This window comes from Bos indicus x Bos taurus, chromosome 5 (genome assembly GCF_003369695.1).
Source record: "Bos indicus x Bos taurus breed Angus x Brahman F1 hybrid chromosome 5, Bos_hybrid_MaternalHap_v2.0, whole genome shotgun sequence".
NCBI classification, from domain to species: Eukaryota; Metazoa; Chordata; class Mammalia; order Artiodactyla; family Bovidae; genus Bos; species Bos indicus x Bos taurus.
This window is the reverse complement of record NC_040080.1, coordinates 84279895-84303309: the sequence shown is the minus strand read 5'-3', so window position 1 is coordinate 84303309 and position 23415 is coordinate 84279895. Positions and strand designations below refer to the sequence as shown.

Here is a 23415-nt window from a genome sequence, read left to right as displayed (position 1 = left end):
GATGCACGATACTGGATGCTTGGGGCTAGTGCACTGGGATGACCCAGAGGGATGGTATGGGGAGGGAGGAGGGAGGAGGGTTCAGGATGGGGAATACATGTATACCTGTGGCAGACTCATTTTGATGTTGGCAAAACTAATACAATTATGTAAAGTTTAAAAAAAAAAAAAAAAAACTTACAAATGAAAAAAAAAAAAAAGAAATAGCTCTTCAAGGTGCCTTTGGATTTTTGACATGTTCTCCTTTCCTTTGTCCTTAGGAAGGGGTTAGACACTTTATATCTAACCCCAAGTGGCTCTTCCCTTTTGTCACTAGCTTTTCCTTTGTCTAAACTATGAACCTCAGTCTTCTATTCCTTTGGGTTAACATTTTTCCCCAAGGACTTTACTCTCAGTTCCCAAAGCAAGTAAACTGATGTTATACCTATTTTCATTAGTCTTCCAGAAGTATTTAGTCAAGTCTGGATTCCAGAGGGAATTGAAAAGACTTACACTGCCAAATTGGGCCTCCCTGCTCTAAGAATAATATCCTAGCCACAGAGTATTGAGACTCACGTGTAGATTCTACACTTTAGGACAGTTTTAGTATGCAACTAGTTGTCTGAGGTGTGTTTCCTCTTTGCCTAGAAATGGAATGGAGTACAATCTGTAACTCAGTCGGTTATAAACGAAATTTTCACTGAAACTTTGGTATTTCACCCCACAAGTAATGTTCCTTGAAGGAAAGATGTCACATCTGGAAAAGTGTCTTATCTGCACATCTTTGCTCATTTATTCCAAGACTGTTCTCTAGTATCTACTATGTGCGTGTCCATCAATATTCTAGCTACTGGGTAGAGCAGTGAATAAGACGACAAAGCTCTGGCCTTTACGTTTTTCAGTTGCTAAGTTGTGTCCAACTCTTTGTTACCATAGGCACTATAACACTCTAGGCTTCTCTGTCCTTCACTATCTCCCAGAGTTTGCTCAAATTCATGTCCATTGAGTCAGTGATGCCATCCAACCATCTCATTCTCTGTCGCCCCCTTCTCCTTCTGCCCTCATCCTTTCCCAGCATCAGGGTCTTTTCCAATGAGTCAGCTCTTCGCATCAGGTGGCCAAATTATTGGAGCTTCAGCTTCAGCATCAGTCCCTCCAATGAATATTCAGGGTTGATCTGCTGAACAAATAAACATGATAAATCTGGATTGTGATATATGCTATATAGAAAATTGTTTTAGTCATCTTGAGCTGTCATAACAAAATACCATGGACTGGATGGTATAACAGGAATTTATTTCTTCATGATTCTGGAGGCAGGAGATCTGAGATCAGAGTGCAAGCATGGTCAGTTTCACATGAGAGCTCTGTTCCTGGCTTGCAGATGGCTGCTTTTTGGCTATAGCCTCACATGGTAGGGAGGGGCTCCCCAGGCAGCTCAGTGGTAAAGAATCTGCCTGCCAATGCAGGAAGCACAGGTTCAATTTGTGGGTCAGGAAGATCCCTGGAGTAGGAAATCGCAACACTCTCCAATATTCTTGCCTGGGAAATCCTATAGATAGAGGAGCCTGGCCTGGCAGGCTACAGTCCATGAGGTCACAAAAAAGTCAGACGTGACTTAACAACAGAAACAACAAACAATAGCAACACGTGGTGGGAAAAGAGAGAGAGCAAATTCTCTGGTGGCTTATTTTAATAAGGGCACTAAACCAATCATGAGGGCACCACTCTCACGATCTTATTTGAATCTAATTGCCTTTCAAAGGCCTTGTGTCCAAATCCATCACACTCGGAACTAGGATTTCAATATATGAATTTTAAAGAGGTGCAATTCAGCCCGTAGCATAGCCGAGAAAGTGACAAACCTGTGAGATGTTCAAATAGAAATTATTCCAGATACAGGAACAGCAAATACAAAAACCCTGAATATCTAAAGAATATAGAAGGTGAATATGACTGGAGATAAAGAGATATTATCAGCTTGGAGTAAGATGGTAGCTCTGGAGAGAGAAGGAAGTATTAATAGATGAAGCAGAAATACAAAAGTATCAGGGTTAATGGATTAGAGGTGGAATATGAGGAAGAGGAGGAATTAAGGTGACTACTGAGCACTTGGATGCACCATTAACTCTAAAGGGAATTGGGAACTTATGACCCAGAAGAGCAAAAGCCACTCTTTATAAGCTCAGGAAATTGGCAAAAAGTTAACCCAAATGATCCCACACAAATCCCTATATAGCTATGGGTTGATCATTCTGAAATATAATAAAGATATCTTCAAAAATACATGTTTTTGTTTTTTTTTTTCAAAATAAGTCTCTCAGACTTCGAATCTAGTAAAATTAAAACCAAAAGATGGAACTGATCAAAATCAAGTTATGGATCATGTATTCATATATACATTTTGACTTGCCTTCCCTCAATTTATTTCAACTATAAATATGCTCATGTAAGAAACAAGTTATTTCTGTATTAAAATAAATCATGAATAACTATCTTAGTGGTAAAACACCCACTTGCAATGCAGAAGACCACCTACAACACAGGAGACTCAAGTTTGATCCTTGGGTCTGGAAGTTCCCCTGGAGAAGAGAAGGGCTACCCACTCCAGTATTCTTGCCTGCAGAATTCCATGGGCAAAGGAGCCTAGTGGGCTACAGTGCATGGGATCACAAGATTCAGACACGACTTAGCAACTAAACCACCATCACCATGAATAACCATAATAACATTTATAAATGCTTTGTTCTCCTTTTTAGAGACTTTGAGCATGAATGCGATTGTGCTAAGCAGCTTCAGTCATGTCCGACTCTATGACCCTATGGACCGTAGCCTGCCAGGCTCCTCTGTCCAGGGATTCTCTAGGCAAGAATTTTGTAATGAGTTGCCATTCCCTTCTCCAGGAGGTCTTCCTGACTGAGGGATCAAACCCACATCTCTCATGTCTCCTGCATCGGCAGGTGGGTTCTTTACCACTAATGCCACCTGAGAAGTCCACGTTATTAAGTTAATGAACTAGTGCAAATAATTGATCCTGTCAATGGTGTTCTCATTAGGCCCACTTTACAGATGGTGAAACTGAGGCATAGTTAGCTGAAATGAACATTATAAAGTGTTACAGCTAGTAAGCTTAATCCTGGATTAAGGATTAATCACAGCAATCTGAAACCAGAGCTCACTTCACTCTAATGTCTCATTTATGATTAAGAAGGCTAAAGAAGTTTGGGCAATTAATGGGTTAAATACACTTATTTGCAGGCTAATGGTTCTTGGGGAAAAAACTGTAAATATTTGTAAAAATTATCTGTAAAAACACTTTTATATACTGTGTAGGCTCACATAAAGCATAATTTCCAATTTATAACACAATAAGCACTTTTTCAGGGCAATCCAATGACTTGGTCATGAGAGAAACTGAGTCTACTTTGTGATTTCTCTCCTGGAGTTTGAACACTGGTCGTCATCATCCTTTAGAAGTTGTTTGATCCATTCAACTGACTATGACCTGTTAAATTAATTCCAATTAATAACATTTACCTGTTTGTGCAAGCTGTCAACAGATCTATTACTATAAATATGGTAATTTGACAAATCAAAGGCAAAAAATAATTTATTTCTAGAGTGCAGAACTATTGATTGATTTCCTACCATGTGCCAGTTACCAAGCATTGGGTCCTTTCACAGTGTTAATTACTCCTCAATAAGCACAAGGGCTTCTCTAGTGGCTCAGACAGTAAAGACTCTGCCTGCCAATTCAGAAGACACAGAAGATGCAGGTTCGATCCTTGGTTTGGGAAGATCCCCTGGGAAAGGAAATGGCAATCCAGTCCAGTATTCTTGGCTATGGAGTCCCATGGACAGAGCAGCCTGATGGGCTACAGTCCATGGGGTCATAAAGAGTAGGACACAATTGAGTGACTAACATTCACTTTCAAACACAAGACTTGGTTTCCTGATTTTGGTATAGAGAAAGAAAATGACTGAATTTTTAATATGACAATTTTAGAAACAACAGTGGCTTTATATACAATTTATTTTTTCTCTGCATCATGATATTGTTTTCTTCTAATGAGTTATAGATCAGTGCCCCTAAAAAATGATCCAACTTTATTCAGTGATTTTCTGAAAGAATGTCTCCAAGGTGTCATTATTTGCAGAGAAGGAAGTACTATTAATAAATAGTTGGTGTGCTAGTCCAGCACTGTACTTAATGACAGAGTAACCTGAGACAAGATTTGGGACACAAACTTTTAAATGTTTCATATAATGGAAACTTGCTTTGTGTTCTGAGTGGTGCTCACTAATTAGTGCTACATGTTGTTAAAACTTTTCCAGCATCTCATTTTTATAGACAATAACCTTAGCCTGATTCTTACTGAGGTACCTCTGCTAGTTTTCCTGAACAGGCTGTGTGGAGGGAGAAAATCAACAGCCTGTTTCTAACCTCAGTGAGATGAACAAGTCCAGGAAGAGACTCAGTCAAGTTTTGTATCCTCCTGACAGTGAAATACATGTTTTTCTTATTTCAGTTCAGTCAGTTCAGTCGCTCAGTCGTGTCCGACTCTTTGCGACCCCATGAATCTCAGCACGCCGGGCCTCCCTGTCCATCACCAACTCTCAGAGTTCACTCAGACTCATGTCCATCGAGTCAGTGATGCCATCCAGCCATCTCATCCTCTGTCGTCCCCTTCTTCTCCTGCCCCCAATCCCTCCCAGCATCAGAGTCTTTTCCAATGAGTCAACTCTTCGCATGAGGTGGCCAAAGTACTAGAGTTTCAGCTTTTCTTATTTAGATACACAGTTTACAAGCCATAATCGACAGTTTTGCAGAACTTCTCAAGGTTAGATCTTGTGGTTCTATAAGGCCTTACTGAGGGTGCTATGAATATATCTATAACCACCCTTTCCTGCCAAGTTCAATTCCATAGAGCTTTCGATCCTTGAATGTGTTCAATAAATGCTAAGGCTAGCTAAGTAATTGGAAGAAAGCTTTCATCACCTGCAAAGCTGGGTGGTAGTGATTTAACAGAGAAATCTGAACAGTCTCCACATGGCAACAGATACAAGGTTAGAGTGATTGTGTTTTTGATTTTAAATATCTGCCAAATGTATTATAAATTTTAACTTACTTAATCTTCGTGATTGTTAGAGATAGGGATGGACTTCTCTTGTGGCTCAGCTAGTAAAGTATCCTCCTGCAATGTGGGACACCTGAGTTCTATCCCTGGGTTGGGAAGATCCCCTGGAGAAGGGAAAGGCTACCCACTCTAGTATTCTGGCCTAGAGAATTCCATGGACTACATAGTCCATGGGGTCACAAAGATTCAGACACGACTGAGCAACTTTAACTTCACTTCACTTCAGAGATAGGAATAATGGAGGGTTGATTTAATCAGAGCTGGAAGACATTTTTGGCACTTGATCATAACTGATTTATCCTGGTGAGTATATGGCTATTGTTACTCTTAAACTTAAGGCAGAATATACTAGTGGAAACTTACAATGGAGCAAAAACTATACTTTTTATGCTGCTTATCATGAAAGATGCATCACTGTTAAGTCATGACTCCTATACAGAAATAGGAATAGTCCTGGAATGTTATTAAAATGAACACTGTTGGAAGTAAACAGATTTGAGGAGAACCAGACTTTAGTTCATTGTGTCACTACTTACTCTTACCTTTCCAAGAAGAATGTCACCTATGTTCTTTTTCTGCCTTTTTCTCACCAACCTTTCCAGAGCTGTATCACTTTAACCATTTATCCACCTATTCCTGCTAAACTCCTTTTTGCAGGTGCAATGACATAAATTTCCACTAACAATCATTTACAGAATGGTTTGCATCTCAAAAAGAATATCCATTTCATTTCTTAGTGCTGCTCTTTCAAGTAAGATCCATTTAATTCCAGATGTTCATGTGATGAAACTGAGGCTGGGGACCATTGAGCACCATTTTCCATGGCCATGTGCCAATAATCAACAGAGTGGGGAAGGCAACATGGGTGCCACACTTATGTTGCTCTGAATATTTCTGCACATGTGGGTCTGAACCACTTATATCGGAATTGTCTGAGTAGTTTTTCCAAATGGTGATTTCTGGGCTCCATCCCAGAATTACTGAATCAGAATCTCTTGCAAGACCTCACTTGAAGTAAGTACTACAAGTAATTCCAATGCACACTCAGTTTAAGAATCCCTCTATCACACTATAGTACCATTGAGCAAATCATGTACATAAGATTTTGGTTTTATGTTTGTTTGTTTGCTTTAACACAGTTAATCGTTAGAACAAACCTGGTTGTTGTACAGAACAGATATTAACTTTCTGCTTCTCCCTTTCCCCCAGTGTCTTTTAAGATAGATAAACTGAGACAGGGGGAAAGTGATTTGCCCAAAGTCACATAACTTGTCCCAGATTTAAAAGCATTCATGCAGTTTAAAGTGCCGTTACCAGAAACCATTTGAGTAAGACTGCCTTTTACTGTGAACCTATGCTCGGTTTGCTATGGAAGAAAATATTGTTTCAGTAATGATCATTTCTGTGGTGTAGTCTGTGTCTATGCAGACTTTGAAGATGTAGTGTAGATTTCTAAATTAGGAGTAATGAGCAAATCTTGAGAGAGTATGCAATACTGCTTTTTGAGAGTGACTTTCTATACAAGTCCCATTTTGTTATATTATTTGTTTAGGTCTCCAAAGGTCTAATTCTAGAAAGAGGAGGTGATAAATTCAAAGCCTCTGCTATGGGTCAATGGGGATGTGTACCCTTTGATTGCGACTATTAGAATGAATGATGCCCTTACAATATGGAAGACATCGTCATTGACTAATGATCTTTTCTGACATTGTTGTCCCTTTTGAGCACTTTCCTATTTGTGGCACTGTGGAAGGAAATCAGTTTAGCATTTACCTAGGATGGCATATTTTATTTTTTGCCATTAAAATTTGGGGGGAAATGACATGAAAATTGCCATTGAAAAAGGCAAGTCACAGATAAAAGAGCAAAAAGACTGTGGATGTTCTGTATTGAATTTATTGGTAACTCATTCTTCCATAACTTTCTCCTCCTCCATCTCCCAAAATGAGTGCAATTGTGTGGTCGTTTGAACATTCTTTGGCATTGTGAATTTGGAAAACTCAGAAGGGCCACAGGACTGGAAGAGGTCAGCTTTCATTCCAATCCCAAAGAAAAGCAATGCCAAGGAATGCTCAAGTAATCACACAACTGCACTCATCTCACACACTAGCAAAGTAATGCTCAAAATTCTCCAAGCCAGGCTTCAGCAATACGTGAACCATGAACTTCCAGATGTTCAAGCTGGATTTAGAAAAGGCAGAGAAACCACAGATCAAATTGCCAACATCCATTGGATCATTGAAAAAGCAAGAGAGTTCCAGAAAAGCATCTACTTCTGCTTTATTGACTGTACGAAAGCCTTTGACTGTGTGGATCACAACAAACTGTGGAAAATTCTTCAAGAGATGGGAATACCAGACCACCTGACCTGCCTCCTGAGAAATCTTTATGTAGGTCAAGAAGCAACAGTTAGAACAGGACATGGAACAACAGACTGGTTCCAAATTGGGAAAGGAGTACATCAAGGCTGTGTATTGCCACCCCGCTTATTTAACTTATATACAGAAATGCTGGGCTGGATGAAGCACAAACTGGAATCAAGATTGTCAGGAGAAATATCAGTACCTCAGATATGCAGATGACACCACCCTTATGACAGAAAACGAAGAACTAAAGAGCCTCTTAATGAAAGTGAAAGAGGAGAGTGAAAAAGTTGGCTTGAAACTCAACATTCAAAAAACTAAGATCATGGCATCTGGTGCTATCACTTCATGGCAAATAGATGGGGAAAGAGTGGAAACAGTGTCAGACTTTATTTTTTGGGGCTCCAAAATCACTGCAGATGGTGACTGCAGACATGAAATTAAAAGATGCTTGCTCCTTGGGAGAAAATCTATGACCAACCTGGACAGCATATTACAAAGCAGAGACATTACTTTGCCAACAAAGGTCCATCTAGTCAAAGCTGTGGTTTTTCCAGTAGTCATGTATGGATGTGAGAGTTGGATTATAAAGAAATCTGAGCACCGAAGAATTGATGCTTTTGAACTGTGGTGTTGGAGAAGACTCTTGAGAGTCCCTTGTACTGCAAGGAGATCAAACCAGTCTATCCTAAAGGAAATCAGTCCTGAATATTCATGGAAGGACTGATGCTGAAGCTGAAACTCCAATGCTTTGGCCAACTGAGGCAAAGAACTGATTCATTTGAAAAGACCCTGATGCTGGGAAAGATTGAAGGTGGGAGGAGAAGGAGATGGCAGAGGATGAGATGGTTGGATGGCATCACCAACTTGATGGGCATGAGTTTGAGTAAGCTCTGGGAGTTGGTGATGAACAGGGAAGCCTGGCATGCTGCAGTCCATGGGGTCACAAAGAGTTGGACATGACTGAGTGAATGAACTGAGCTGATCCCCCAATGATATGACTCCTTTGTGCAGGGTTCAAGTCCTTGTTCCAACCTTGGGCAACTCTAAAGGGCTCTCCCAGCTCTAGAGCTCCCTGTACACTGGGTAAATTTTGTTGCCATCAAAATAAGAACCTAAAGGATGGTCCAGTCACATCATTGGTTATTGATAGGCTGAGACCAGCACAAAACAGATAGGAAGTTAGAACAGCCTGTATTTGCAACAAGAAAATAGAAGTAACAGATCACAATGGCAAGGAGACAGGAGTTTCCATATTCCAGAGGGATGCTGTGGCTAGTGACTGTGCTAGAACACTGCTGATATGACTTCAGTAATGAAGAGCCAAGGGATATATTAATAAGTCTAGGGACAGGAGAAGAAGGAGAGTTAAAGGATGCTGGCTGATGAGTGTATACCCATGTCAGTCTCTGAACTCTACATCAAGGGTTATTGGACTAAATGTGTGCATGAGATCTCCTGAGGGATCTTCACTGTTCATCTCTTTTATCTGAGCTCTACATTTCCAGTGTTTATTATATTTTTCGCCCTCTGATTCAACCTCCTCTCACTTGTCTCTCCTCCCCAAATCACTTTTCTCCAACCCTAGCACATTTTCCTTAATTTCTTAAGGAGATCAGCTTAGTTATCTGTTTGTCTTACTCCTCATCTATGACCCAAATTGCCCCCCAAGTTATATTGCTAACCTGTAATCTTGTGTAAGTTTTGGGCCCAGAGCCACTTAAAATATCTGTCAAAATTGCAGAAAGTTACAACTCATTTTTATTTATTGTAGATTTAAAAAATTTATTTATTCAAAATATTTGAATATGCTTTCAAGAAAAAAATGTGAGAAAGAGAAGATTCCTTAAATTTAGGAAGTGAAGGGATCCAGTGTTATTAGTTACTCAAGATGAGTTGATTGCCATAATTAGACCTTAATTTTACTGAATTAAATTTTCTGGCATTAGAGAAAAAAAATAAAGAAGATGGGAGAATTATGTAGCACTGATATTCTGGTAGAAGAAAGTATTTAAACTAGTCAACAGAAATTTTTTTCATAAACTAAAGTCAAGCATAAATTTATTGCATGTCATTAAGTAAGAGATGATATGACTTGCAAAAGATGTATATTAATAAATGCTTTCAGAATGGACAGCTCTTAAATCGATGTTCTTTGAAGCTAGAGGGTATGGGCATTGAAGGGCAATTCTGTGGAATAGTGGAAAACACACTGGACTTGGAATCAAAGATCTGAATCTGAATTTTGTTAAACCTTTATAGAAACTCTGATTAACATTTTTATCTCTAAAGAATACTGCTTGTTCATGAGTCTTTCTGTGGAAATAAAATAAATTCATATATATGAAAGTGCATATATTTGCCTGGCTTAAACTAGAAGATAAATCTTTTTTAAACTTGACCTGGGAGGAAGAGGATATGGGAACATATTCATCTATCAACTGCATATATTTTTCACAGGGCATTTAACTTTATTTTTTGAATTTTACATGTATAATTTTCTTTCAGAAATATTATTTTAGAGAAAGAAAAGAGGTTCTTGATCCTGGGATGATCTTGGTCCATAAGGATTCACAGGTTTTCAAAAAAATTAACAAAACAATGGTAATACCACTTTTCTTGATTGTTCTTCTAAGGATGTGCTATTAGCCTCACCTTCTAAGCCAGGGGAGTTTCACAGTGGGCTGAACCCTCTCTGCTCCTGAAATTGGAAACTAGGAGGCTTCATAGCTTGAGGGAGAGCAGAGCACAGGGTCCTTCTTGGACCCAAATAGGGTACTGACAACCTTCCAGATTAGCCCACAGCAACAGAAACTGCTATCCTCTCACTAGCACACAAGGGAGTAGTGCTGCTCAAGAAGTAGCTAGAGGTTTTTTAAAGACCCTATTGTAAATATATCTATGTGTGGCAACAAAATATATTAACTTCTCTAAGGAAAATTAAGTGTCCTTAAAGACATTCAATTATAGCCTCTCAAAGGACTGATTTTCAACTTAAATGTTTAATAAGTGAATATTTAAAAAGAAATGAAATTATTGAGAACCAAAATTCTTGAGAGAATTTTAGTTTCTCAAAATACAGGGGAAAAACACAAAGGTATGCAAATCATCAGGGAATATGTAAAAGACTTGGAAGACAGATTTAATAAACAGAGCATAGACTTAATGGGAATTCCAGAAAAGATAAATGAGTATATGGAAGAAAGCCTATAATTTAAAGAAGAAGAGAAGAAAGAGGAGTGAGAAGAAATTTCACCCAAGCTAAAGAATTACTTGAATCAATAGATTAGAAGGGCTTACTGAGATCCAAGAAGGAAAGATTAAAAAAAAAATAATAATCACATGTACCTAGGGATATCCTGGTAAAATTTTTGAACTCTAAAATGAAGAGGAAAACATATACCAGTTTCCAATAACAATGAAAACTCTTCAAAAGGAAAAACAATTTTGTATCAGGCTTTTCAGTAGCAGCAATAAAAGCTAGAAACAGTGGAAAAAAACCTTAGGACTAATGAGAAGAGATGACTCCAACCTAGGAATCTCTGAGCATGATATTCTCCACTGTAGCTGCTGCTGCTAAGTCGCTTCAGTTGTGTCCAACTCTGTGCGACCCCATAGATGGCAGCCCACCAGGCTCCTCTGTCCCTGGGATCCTTCAGGCAAGAATACTGGAGTGGGTTGCCATTTCCTTCTCCAATTCTCCACTAGTTAGGATGAAAAATTTGAGGATACACAAATTCTAAGAATATGGCATGCTACCACCCTGTCAGAGAAAAATCACTCAAGAATAGACATAAATGGATCCAAACAGAAACTCCATCTTCAAATGGAGATGTGTAAGAGGAAAGGAGTTAGTTTTGAGCAACTAGTTCTGCAGTTGCATAGTTAAATCTAAATAGTTAACAATAGAGTGATTGGAGACACACAAGGAATACTAGATAATGATAATTAAAAAGAAGGAACACCCTGTGATCGGGACAATCCCTAAAAGGTTGGATGGCCCAGAGCATCTCAACGATGTGTAATGAGGGGAATAATAGCCTCCCAAAGATGTCCATGTTCTGATCCCCATGAATGTGCTATGTTACATGGCTATGGGGACTTTGCAAATGTGATTAAGTGATGAATCTTGAGATAGGAAAATTATTCTAGATTGTCAATCTAAGCATATGAGTCACTTCCATAGAAACTTTCCAAGATATGGACAGTGGAAAGTTTTACTACAGACGAATGGTCAAAAATATGCCACATCACTGACTTTCAAGAAGGAGTAAAGGTCCATAAGCCAAGGAATTTGGGAGTCTTCTAGAAATTGGAAAAAGTATCCTTCCCTAGAAGTGAAGTGAAGTGAAGTCGCCCAGTCGTGACCCCTTGGACTGTAATCTACCAGGCTCCACCATCCATGGGATTTTCCAGGCAAGAATACTGGAGTGGGTTGCCATTTCCTTCTCCAGGAGATCTTCCCCACCCAGGGATTGAACCCGGGTCTCCTGCATTATAGGCAGATGCTTTACCGTCTGAGCCACCAGTCTCAAGAAAGGAACACAGTCCTGCTGATACCTTGATTTTAACCCTTTGAAATCTGTGTTAGACTTCTAACCAACAGAACTGTCAGATAATAATTATGTGCTGTTTTAAGTCACCAAGTTTGTAGCAATTTGTTATAACAGCAATAGGAAACCAAAACATGGTAGTGTCCACTCAAGTCAGCTGTACTTAAAAGAAGACCACACTGATACTGATACCACTATATGGGACTAGCCTGATAAATTCTATTAGAAACAGGAATGGGGACTTCCCTGGTGGACCAGTGGCTAAGAATGTGCAGGGGACATGAGTCCAATCCCTGGTTGGAGAACTAAGATCCCACGTGCTGCTGAGCACAAAGCTTGTGCACCACAACTACTGGGCCTGCGTACTATCATTGGAGAATTTGTGCACCACAACAAAATATCTGCATGATGCAACTAGACCTGACACAGACAAATTAATTCATTAGTTAATAAAATAAAAAAGACAGGAATGGTCACTTAGGTTAAAAAAATACACTTAGGCATTGTTACTTATAGGAAATACCCTTAAAACAAAGTAATATCATATTGAAAATGAAGGGATTCTAGTAAAGTTACAGTGGAAATATCAGTATCAGGTAAGAGAGATTTTAAGGCTAAAAGCTCTAAAGAGCAAAGATATTGCAAAATATTAAAGTATTACTTATGAAGACAACAATGCATCATGTATGTCAACCTAAGCAGCTCTTTGCAGAAGTCCCTTTGTCTTGTCACTTTGGCAATGCTATATTTTAACTAACCTTTATACCAGCTGACCCTGTGCTTAACTAACCTCTGAACAAAGCACACCTTTCAAATCTTTTGATCACATGATGACTCAGTTAACCTGTTGATTTTTTTCTCACATTAAAGAAGCAGAAATAAAAAATAAGTAATTAATGGATGAAAAGGCAATGGCAGCCCACTCCAGTACTTTTGCCTGGAAAATCCCATGGACGGAGGAGCCTGGTAGGCTGCAGTCCATGGGGTCGCTTAAGAGTTAGACACGACTGAGCAACTTCACTTTCACTTTTCACTTAAATGCATTGGAGAAGGAAATGGCCACCCACGCCAGTGTTCTTGCCTGGAGAATCCCGAGGACAGGGGAGCCTGGTGGGCTGCCGTCTATGGGGTCGTACAGAGTCAGATATGACTGAAGCGACTTAGCAGCAGCAGATCACTTCTCCAACTTCCCCTTCAGTAATCTTGTGAGCAGATAGTGTGAACAGATAGCATTTAAAAAAAGATCACATGGAGTTAACAAGCCTGCACGCACTGGGAGATGGTAAAGAATCTGACCTCCTACCTCAAGAATTAACTGAGATCATTTTCCTTTTTTCCCTTTAAAACATGTATAATATCATGTATGAAATGAGTCTCCAGTCCAGGTTCGATGCACGATACTGGATGCTTGGGGCTGGTGCACTGGGACGACCCAGAGGGAGGGTATGGGAAGGGAGGAGGGAGGAGGGTTCAGGATGGGGAACACAGGTATACCTGTGGCGGATTCATTTCGATATTTGGCAAAACTAATACAATATTGTAAAGTTTAAAAATAAAATTTAAATAAATAAATAAATAAATAATAAATAAATAAATAAAATTAAAAAAAAAATTTTTTTTTCATGGCTGAGTGGAGTCTTCAGAGATGGTTCCAGGACACAAGTTCGAAAAAAGAAAAGCAACCTTTTCCTTTCCTACACTTGTCTCTAGAGTATTTGTTTTTGAACAGTGAGCAGTGAAACCTGAGTTTTGTAATAGTTTTACAAACATATATTTTTAAAACCCTTATTGGAAATGCAAAGAAAATATGATTTTAAAATATAGTCATAATATTTTATAATGTAGTCAATATTTGTTTAAACTTTTTGGACTTTAAAAAAAATCAGTTTTAGTAAAGGAAATTAGAGGGCTTTCTATTTTTCCCCCTAAATCTTATAATAGCTTAGGAAAAATATTGCTTTCTTTAAGAAAGAACTCCAGTTTGAATAACCTCTTGTCTCTGGTAAATTTTTAATTGTACCTCTTTAATGATTCCCCAACGGAGAAGGCAATGGCACCCCACTCCAGTACTATGCAGTCCATGGCTGCAGTCCATGAGGTCTCGAAGAGTCCGACACGACTGAGCGACTTCACTTTCACTTTTCACTTTCATGCATTGGAAAAGGAAATGGCAACCCACTCCAGTGTTCTTGCCTGGAGAATCCCAGGGACGAGGGAGCCTGGTGGGCTTCTGTCTATGGGGTCGCATAGAGTTGGACACGACTGAAGCAACTTAGCAGCAATAGCAGCAGCAGCAGCAATGATTCCCCCAAATCTCCCAGAACAATTGATCATTTACTTTACTCTTTTAAGGGATTAACTTTGAAAATTTGTATTTTACCAGGATGGTGTGCTGGGCTTAGTTGCTTAGTCCCATCCAACTCTTTGCAACTCCATAGACTGTAGCCCACCAGGTTCCTCTGTCCATGGGGATTCTCCAGGCAAAAATACTGAAGTGGGTTGCCATGCCCTCCTCTAGGGGATTTTCCCAATTCAGGGTTCGAACCCAGGTCTCCCACATTGCAGGTGGAGTCTTTACAGACTGAGCCACCAGGGAAGCCTAAGGAGTCGAACCAGAGTCTCCTGCATTGCAGGAGGATTATTTCACAAGGATAGTTTTCTATAATTGTATCTGAATTTTTCTTAGTATTCCCTGATAGTTTTTTGAAACTCTCTCTTATTTTCAGTTCTCCATGATTGGTGTTTACTCTACATTTTCAGTTCCATCTTGCCTTAATCTGCTTCATACTTCTGGCCAATCCTCAGCAAATTACCAATCTCTTCCACATCATCCTTTTCTTTGAATGTTCTCTTGGCCTTCATGCTCTGACTGAATTTAGGTTTCCTCTTAAATCATCACTTCCCTTGAAGCCCTTTTAGAAAAGAGAAATGCTGTGTCCTTCTTACTCTTTACAGTTATTTCTAGACCATTTCCCCTTCTTCCGTACCTCTGTAGAAATCCCAGGTGATATCCTGCAATGTTTTTTTTTTTTTTGGAGTCCTCTATACCCCATCATCATTTCATGACTATTTTAGTATTTGGCCCCCTGTTATCGCAAAGGGTACCTTTGCCATAAATATATGACCAACTGTTTACATTCTCAACCAAACTGGGGAGAGTTTCTCCTATCTAGTCCTAAATCTTGGTGATTTAAGTGTCCTATAGATGACCTTTCCAATGCCATGGGCCCTAGGCTCCTTAATGTCTTCTGCAATATTCTCATCTTTATCTGTGCTTGTGCTACATCCCTCTCATGGAAAATCCTAGGACATGCTACTGCTGATAACTACACAACCTTCCATGCACATGTGTGTGCCCACTACGTCACTTCAGTCATGTCCGACTCTTTGTGATCTTATGGACCGTAGCCCACCAGGATCCTCTGTCCATGGAATTCTCCAGGCAAGAATTCTGGAGTGGACTGCTATGGCCTCCAGGGGATCTTCTCCACCCAGGAGTGGAACCTGAGTCTCTTACGTCTCCTGTATTGGCAAGCGGGTTCTTTAGCACTAGAGCCACTGGGAAGCCTGCACGACCTTGGTAATATGGATTTCAGCACTCCTCTCTGATTATAACCTGTGCTGTGCTTAGTTGCTCAGTTATGTCTGACTCTTTGCAACCCCATGGACTGTAGCCTGGAAGGCTCCTCTGTCCATGGGAATTCTCCAAGCAAGAATACTGGAGTGGGCTGCCATGCCCTCCTCCAGGAGATTTTCCCAACCCATGGATCAAACCCAGGTCTCCCACATTGCAGGCAGATTCTTTACCGTCTGAGCCACCAGGGAAGTGATTATAATCTATTAACTGGTTTACTCTCTCTGTTATCTACATTTCAAAATTCTGTGACTCTATTACAGAGGCATATAATCAAATGGTCACCTTCACAGTATTTCTCGTCTTTTTATGTACTCTCTTTCCTTATATGGCTACATCCCATATTCCATCTATTTTTTCTTTTTGTGTACTCTTATCTTCTGTGCCTTTTTCTTCCTGCAACATATTTGTTTGACAGAAGTCTGTTAATGCCAACTCTCTGCCTATTCGAAGTCTATACTCACAGTTTATGTTGTGGTTGGAAAACAGGAAAACTATGTTGACTTTTTCTTCTTCAGTTCAAAACTAACCATTGTGTTGTCTGCCAATCTGATAGTGTTTCCCTAGCATTTCTCTCATCCTCTCAGACAAGTATGTCACAACTTATCGTCTCCCTTCAGAATTCTAGCACCTTTCATCCCCTCTTATCTAATGATGTTTTCTCTTTCATTGAGGAAAAAAAAAACCTGAATCAGTAAGACCTTCCACTCCCTGGAGACCTACAAGCTCACACTGTAGCTCCCTACTCACTAGATCTAAACACTTATACTCTGCCCTCCCACCTGTTTCCATGGCTCTGAGTTACTCTTTCCACCTGTGCTCTAACTGCTTCAGTCTCTCATCTCTGAGAACATCTAGCAATTATCCCTTATTATGCCTTATCTTCCTCTCTCTACTGAGTCATGCCTAGCAACATATAGCATAAAGTAATAATTTCCTTCATAACAGTTCTTCTCAAGGTGCTTTCTCTCTTCCAGCTATGTCTCATTTTGCTGTTCTCCCTTTTACCAAGGGATCACCATAGACCCATAGAAACTCAATGTTTTCACTTCCTCCTTTCTCATTCTTTCTAAAACCCCCCCGTAGTCAGATTTTATAATTCACCATGCCAATAAAATAGCTCTTATCAAGGTCACCTGTGGCCCCTACCTTGCTAAACTCAATGACCATTCTCAGTCTCCATCTTACTCAACTAATGGGCAGATTCAACACATGAATCACTCTTTAAAAAAAAAAAGGTTGATTGACTGATTGATTGATTTTTATATTTTTGACTGTGGTGGGTCTTTGTTGCTGTGCAGGCTTTCTCTAGTTGCCGTGAGCAGGTGCTATTCTTCATTGCGGTGTACGGGCTACTCACTGTGGTGGCTTCTCTTATTGTGCAACACAGACTCAAGGTGTGTGGGCTTCAGTAGTTGCAGCGTGTGGGCTCAGTAGTTGCAGCTCAAGGACTTTAGAGCACAGGCTCAGTTGCTTAGCAGCATGCGGGATCTTCCTGCCCTAGGGATCAAGCTGGTGTCCCCTGTATTGCAAGGCAGGTTCTTAACCACTAGACCACCAGGAAAGTCGAGATCACTTTTTTCTTGAAAAATTGTCATGATTTGGCTTCTGAGACATCATCCTCTTGATTCTCATACCTCACTGGCCATTTACACTTAATCTTCTTTACTGGTTCCACCTAATCTGCTGACTTCTAAATTTCAGAGGATGCCCAGGCTCAATGTTAGAATATCTCTCTACCTTCACTTAGTGATCTCATCTCATCTCATGGCAAGAGGTATCATCTCTATCCTCACTGCTTCTAAATTTATGTCTGTCTTTCCCCTGAACTACAGATTCACATAATACTTCATTTTCTAGGACCAAATCCTTGGAGTCACTTTGACCTCTCTCTTACATCACATAAAAAATTTAATTTGTCAGTAAAAATCTTTTCAGCTTTCTTTGAAAACTACATCAAAAATTCAACCATTTCTTGTCACTCTTCCATAGCTATTTTAGTCCAAATCACTATTATCTCCCAAATGTATTTCAGTAGTCTCCTTTTTTTCCTGACTCTGCTTTTGACCCCCTAGATGCAAATGGCAGATAATGCTACTCCTTAAAATATTCTCCAAAGTCCTAATATTTTCATTTAAAAGTGATCTGTGGACTAACAATCATTGCATCATCTATGAGCTTGTTGAAAGTGCAAAATCTCAGGCCGTATCCCCACACCAATTGAATTCAAATTTAGAGATTTAATGAGATCTTCAGGGAATGGCAGTCCACTCCAGTATTCTTGCCTGGAAAATCCCATGGATGGCGGAGCCTGGTAGGCTACTGCCATGGGGTTGCAAAGAATTGGACATGACTGAGCAACTTCACTTCAGGTTGTTCATATTGCAGACTAATGAGAAGAAAGGCCCTCTGAGTTCTGTCCCTCTCACAGTCCCCATTCTTGCCATGCTCCCCATTGATCCTGCCCTGAAATTGCTACATCCTTCTTTGCTCATTGCTGTTTTCTGAATGCATCTGTCAGGCTTCATCTTCAAGGTCTTTGCATTAACTGTTCCTTCTGTCTGAAATGTACTTCCTCCAGATACCTGCTGTGCTAAGTTGCTTCAGTTGTGTCTGACTCTTTTCAACTCCGTGGACTGTAGCCTGCCAGGCTCCTCTGTTCATGGAACTTTCCAGGCAAGAATACTGGAGTGGGTTGCCATTTCCTTCTCCAGGGGATCTTCTCGATCCAGGAATCAAACCCGCATCTCTTATATTGCCTGCATTGGCAGACAGGTTCTTTACCACTAGTGCCACCTGGGAAGCCCAGATATTTGCAGTGTTCTGTACTCATGATTCCCCTTAAAAGTCACCCTTTCAGAGAGATCCTTGCTGACTACCTCATCTAACAGAGCAACCAAATCCCCACCCCTACATTCTCTTTCTCCTTTTCCCAGCTATATTTTGCACAGTTGGTGTATTATGAATTTATTTGTTTTTTATATATGTCTCCATGTTAAAATGTAAGATCTATGAAAGCAGGAACTTTATATCATCTACCATGGGAGTCTCTGGTTCTAGCAGGCCATCAATAAAATATTTGCTGAGTTAATGAATAAATGCAATGGGCACCTCAGCTGTACCTGATTCTTTGCCATCTCCTTTGCATACCCTCAGAGAAGGCAATGGCACCCTACTCCAGTACTTTTGCCTAGAAAATCCCATGGGTGGAGGAGCCTAGTAGGCTGCAGTCCATGGGGTCACTAAGAGTTGGACACGACTGAGTGACTTCACTTTCACTTTTCACTTTCATGCATTGGAGAAGGAAATGGCAACCCACTCCAGTGTTCTTGCCTGGAGAATCCCAGGGATGGGGAAGCCTGTTGGGCTGCCGTCTATGGGGTCGCACAGAGTCAGACACGACTGAAGTGACTGAGCAGCAGCAGCAGCAGTGCATACTCTATGCATGTGTCTTCCCCCATTGTCTTCTATTGAAATGCCATCCAGACCCAAAACCTTCACTCAAATGCTGTGTCTTCCGTTTGGCCGTGCCTAACTTCTCCAGGTGAAAAAAAATTTTTTTTTTCTTTTCTCCTTTCATATTTAACTTTGTATTGTTATGGTAGTACCTACCACATCCTGCCTCACGCTTTGTGTATTCAAATTATCAATTATATTTTTTATCAATTTTATCAAGATAAAAATTTACATGTAATAAAATACACACATTGTAACTGTGTAGTTTGAGGAGTTGACAAAGGTGTACCCCATCCAACCACTAACTCAATCAAGATGTAGATTATTTCCATTACCACGTGGACATCTGTCATCCCTTTTGCAGTCAGTCCCCCTTGCCCCACTGATTCCTGTATCATGTAACGACTAATCAAATTTGTATCATTAGAGCTTACTTTGCCAATTATAGGGCTAGAATAAATCATATAGTACAAACTCATTAGAATTTTATTGCTTTTACCCAGTATACTATTTGAAATTTACCCATGTTATGTGTATCAGTAGTTTCTTCTTTTTTATTGCTGAGTAGTGTTCAATTATATAGATATACCATAATTTCTTTATCCATTCACCCATTGATAGATCATTTAGTCATTTCCAGTTTGGGCTATTTTGAATACAGGCCCAGTGAGCATTTGTGTGGGTGCCTTTTGTGGACATAAGATTTTATTTATTTTGTGTAAATACCTCAGGGTCAAAGAGGTGGATTTTATAAGCACTGCTTATCTATATAAAAATTAATTACATGTTTTTGAAAGTGGTTATATAATTTATACTCCCACCAGGAATGTGTGAGAGTTTATTTTGCATTTCCCTGATGACTAACGATGTTGAGCATCTTTTCATGTGCTTATTGGCATTCTTATATCTTCTTTTATAAAATATCTATTTAAGCTTTTTACTTACTTTAAAAACTGCCTTTTCTTATTGTTGAGTTGTAAGAGTGTTTTATATATTATTTATACTAACATCAATTTATTTTCATATGTACTTATATATTCTGGATACAAATAATTTATTAGAAATTGCAAATATTTTTCCCGTTGTTGCTCGCCTTTTTATTTTCTTAAAATCATATTTTAAAGAGCAAAAATGTAAATACTTTTTTTGTAAGTACTATTTATGGTCTAAAAAATCTTTGCTTACTTTAATGTCACCATTTCATAGTCAAGAATTATTTCTAATTCTAGGCAATTTTTGCAGGTATTCAGTGATGATTATATGACTGTTGAATTTAAAATTATCAAAGCTGGCAGAGCATGGCTCTAATGTAGCTAATTGTCATCCCAGTTGTTTAGCTAATGATTAAACATATGGGTGGTCAGCTCAAGTCATATGTGCCACTACCAAAATGGGATTGCTTCTGTCATAATGTTCCTACTAACTGTGATCTTAGCAATCACTCTTCTATAGGCACCAAAGAAGCATAAATTCAGTATCAGTCACATAGCTGGAAGCAATAGGAATCAGATCTGCTTTATGAAAAAATGGATTTGTAGAGAGGATATTGATACTTCCCTGGTGGTGGGTGTGGGATCAGTTACTGGTCAGGGAAATAAAATTTCCCCATGCTGCATGCTGTGCAGTGTGGCCAAAAAAGATAATAATAATTGAGAAAATAATAGTAAAATAAATAACAGAAAGGATATTTAGTAGCTTGCAAGATTTAAGGGAATCTACTAAAGCAGGCTTTGTAAACAGGCAGGAACCTGGATGGCTCTGGAAACCGAAGATTCTAGCCTGATGCTTCGTCTGCTTGCACAGTGGTTTTTGTGGACATCATCTCTGGTGAGTACGTCCTCTGAACACCTTGACATCTATGGTCTACCAACTGGAGTGAATTTTAACTGTCCCTTAATTTCTGCATTATTTGTTCATAAATCAATATTATGGGGATTCCCAGCTGACACTAGTGGCGAAGAACCTGCCTTCCAATGCAGGAGACATAAGAGATGTGTGTTTGATCTCTGGGTTGGGAAGATCTCCTGGCATAGGAAATGGCAACCCACTCCAGTATTCTTGCCTGGAGAATCCCATGGACAGAAGCACCTGGTGGGCTACAGTCCATTACATTCAGTAATGTCCAACTCTTTGGGTTACAAAGAGTTGGACATTACTGAAGCAACTTAGCTTACATACATGCAATATTATGGGCAGAAATATCAAATCCATTGATTTTTTTGCATGTGTTAAGCGGCATTCTAGGTGCTGAGGATCTCCTCACAAACAAAATATATAGAAGTGCTCTTTCTTATGAAGCTTAAGGTATTGAAGAAAGTACAGAAAATAATGATAAATTTGATAAATAAGCAAAATATATAATAGGGTGATGTGCCTGTTACTAGTTTTCTGGAAGTAAGTAGAGAGTGTATCTCCTATTTTGGCTCCTATAATAATCAAGTGGGCACTTTATCACATATAAATGTATGTGATAATCACCTAATGAGATGTTGGGGAGGCAAAAAGAAAGAAAGAAAAGTATTATAATATGGATATAGTTTAATTTAAAGCATGGATGAATGCTTATTATTCACATTTTCCCAGTAACATTTATTGAACTCTTTATTCCAGATACTATACAAATCACTTTCATATATATTATTATTTCATTTTATTCTAATAACAATACTATAATCCCTAAATTACTATCCACGTTTTCTTGAGATAAGGCAACTGGGAGTTGAGAATGACTGAACTTATATAAGATTGGACAATAGAATTTATTCCCAAGTCCTTTCATTCTATATCCTGTGTTTCTTTTACTATGCCATTCATTTGGTTAACACTGAGGATTGCCTACTGGAATTTTGAATGAGAGGAAGTTTCTTGTGTGTTCAACTTTCTTCACATGGTTCCTGTTCCCTACCCTGACACATGATAAATTCCACAAATATCCCTAACCCAACAGAATAAGCATTAATGATTTTACCTATAGACTTCATTGATATTTCAAAATAATAACTGGCCCCTACTGCAGTTCAGGGCTGATCATTTCCACTTCTGGGGATAAGAAATCAGAGGAAGAGAAGCAATTGTTGCATCTTGCACTGACTGATGAAGTGCTTCTCATCCATATCAAGTCAGATCATAAAATACATAAAACTGCATAAAAAAATTACCAGCAAGTAGGAAAGTGTTTCCACTGACCTCAAAAACACTCAAAGTGTCACTAATCTGGGGGTCACAAGAAGGACCATTACCATTGCTTGTTTTCTTCCATTAAGTGTTTACACTTGGCATTCTATTTGGCAGTAAGCTCAAGGTTATGCTGTCAGTGCAAGATCATTAGCTTTACAATTTTGCAAAAAGCATTTACCTTAGCAAATGCTCATCCCAACCAGAGTGAACATGTTTATGTCCAGGTGTAAATTCTGTTGCTGGAAGGTCTGCTTGCTAATTACACCGGCTACTGTTCTTTATTTCTCTATGCATGAATTGGGCAGCAGAAATTCATCAGAAACCTTTTCTTCCTGAACGACATTAGCTGAAGATTTTAGCACAAGCTCGAATTGTTGTGCCTTGGTAAGCAATTTCCTCCTGCCAACTGTCCAGGACAAGGTCTAAGGAGCTGTGCCTCTTTCACCCCAGCATCATCAAGGCAGCTAGAAAAAGTGACAAATGTCTAGGTTTTTTTTGGTTAAAGTGGTGTCAGTTTGAGGTCAGAAAATGTTCAGGCTGATAAATATCTTCACTTTTTTCTTCTCTGAATGCTCTTTGAAAAGGAAAGATGTGCTTTAGAGGGGAGGCAGAGGGGGTTGGTAGATGAAAATAACACTTCAAAGAGCAAGTAGAGCATGGTGGAGACTGTGTTTAGGGCTTAATAGACAAGGATGATGCTGTTTCTACCTACAAAAAACTCCCCAAACCAAACCCTAAAACCCTCAGTCTGGGAGACAGAAGACCATGTAACAAAGTTGTTGCAATATATTGCAATATGTATTTGTTACCAGGATTGGCTCAGGCAATAATAGAGGCCAAGAAGTTCTATAGTATGCTGTCTGCAAGCTGGAGAACCAGGAAAGCTGGTGGTGTAAGATAGTGGAATAAGGAATAAGGTTAGACTTGTGAGTACATTGGAGTGGCTGCCATGTGGAATGTGTTAGAAGGTATGGCAAGATGAGGGGGAGGGAAAGTTAAGTATTTCTAGAGTTCTAGGAAAAAGAGGGAGCTTCTGAATTATGGCACACTTGGTAAGGATATAGTTGAAGTGACATATTGGATATAGAGACTAGATATGTGGAATGATTAAATAA

At 39.3% G+C, this 23415-nt stretch overlaps 1 pseudogene; it reads right to left on the bottom strand.

Annotated features, from left to right (window-relative positions):
- LOC113893545 overlaps positions 1-14895 on the bottom strand; it is a 76410-nt pseudogene extending 61515 nt beyond the window's left edge.
- Positions 14896-23415: the final 8520 nt, after the last annotated feature.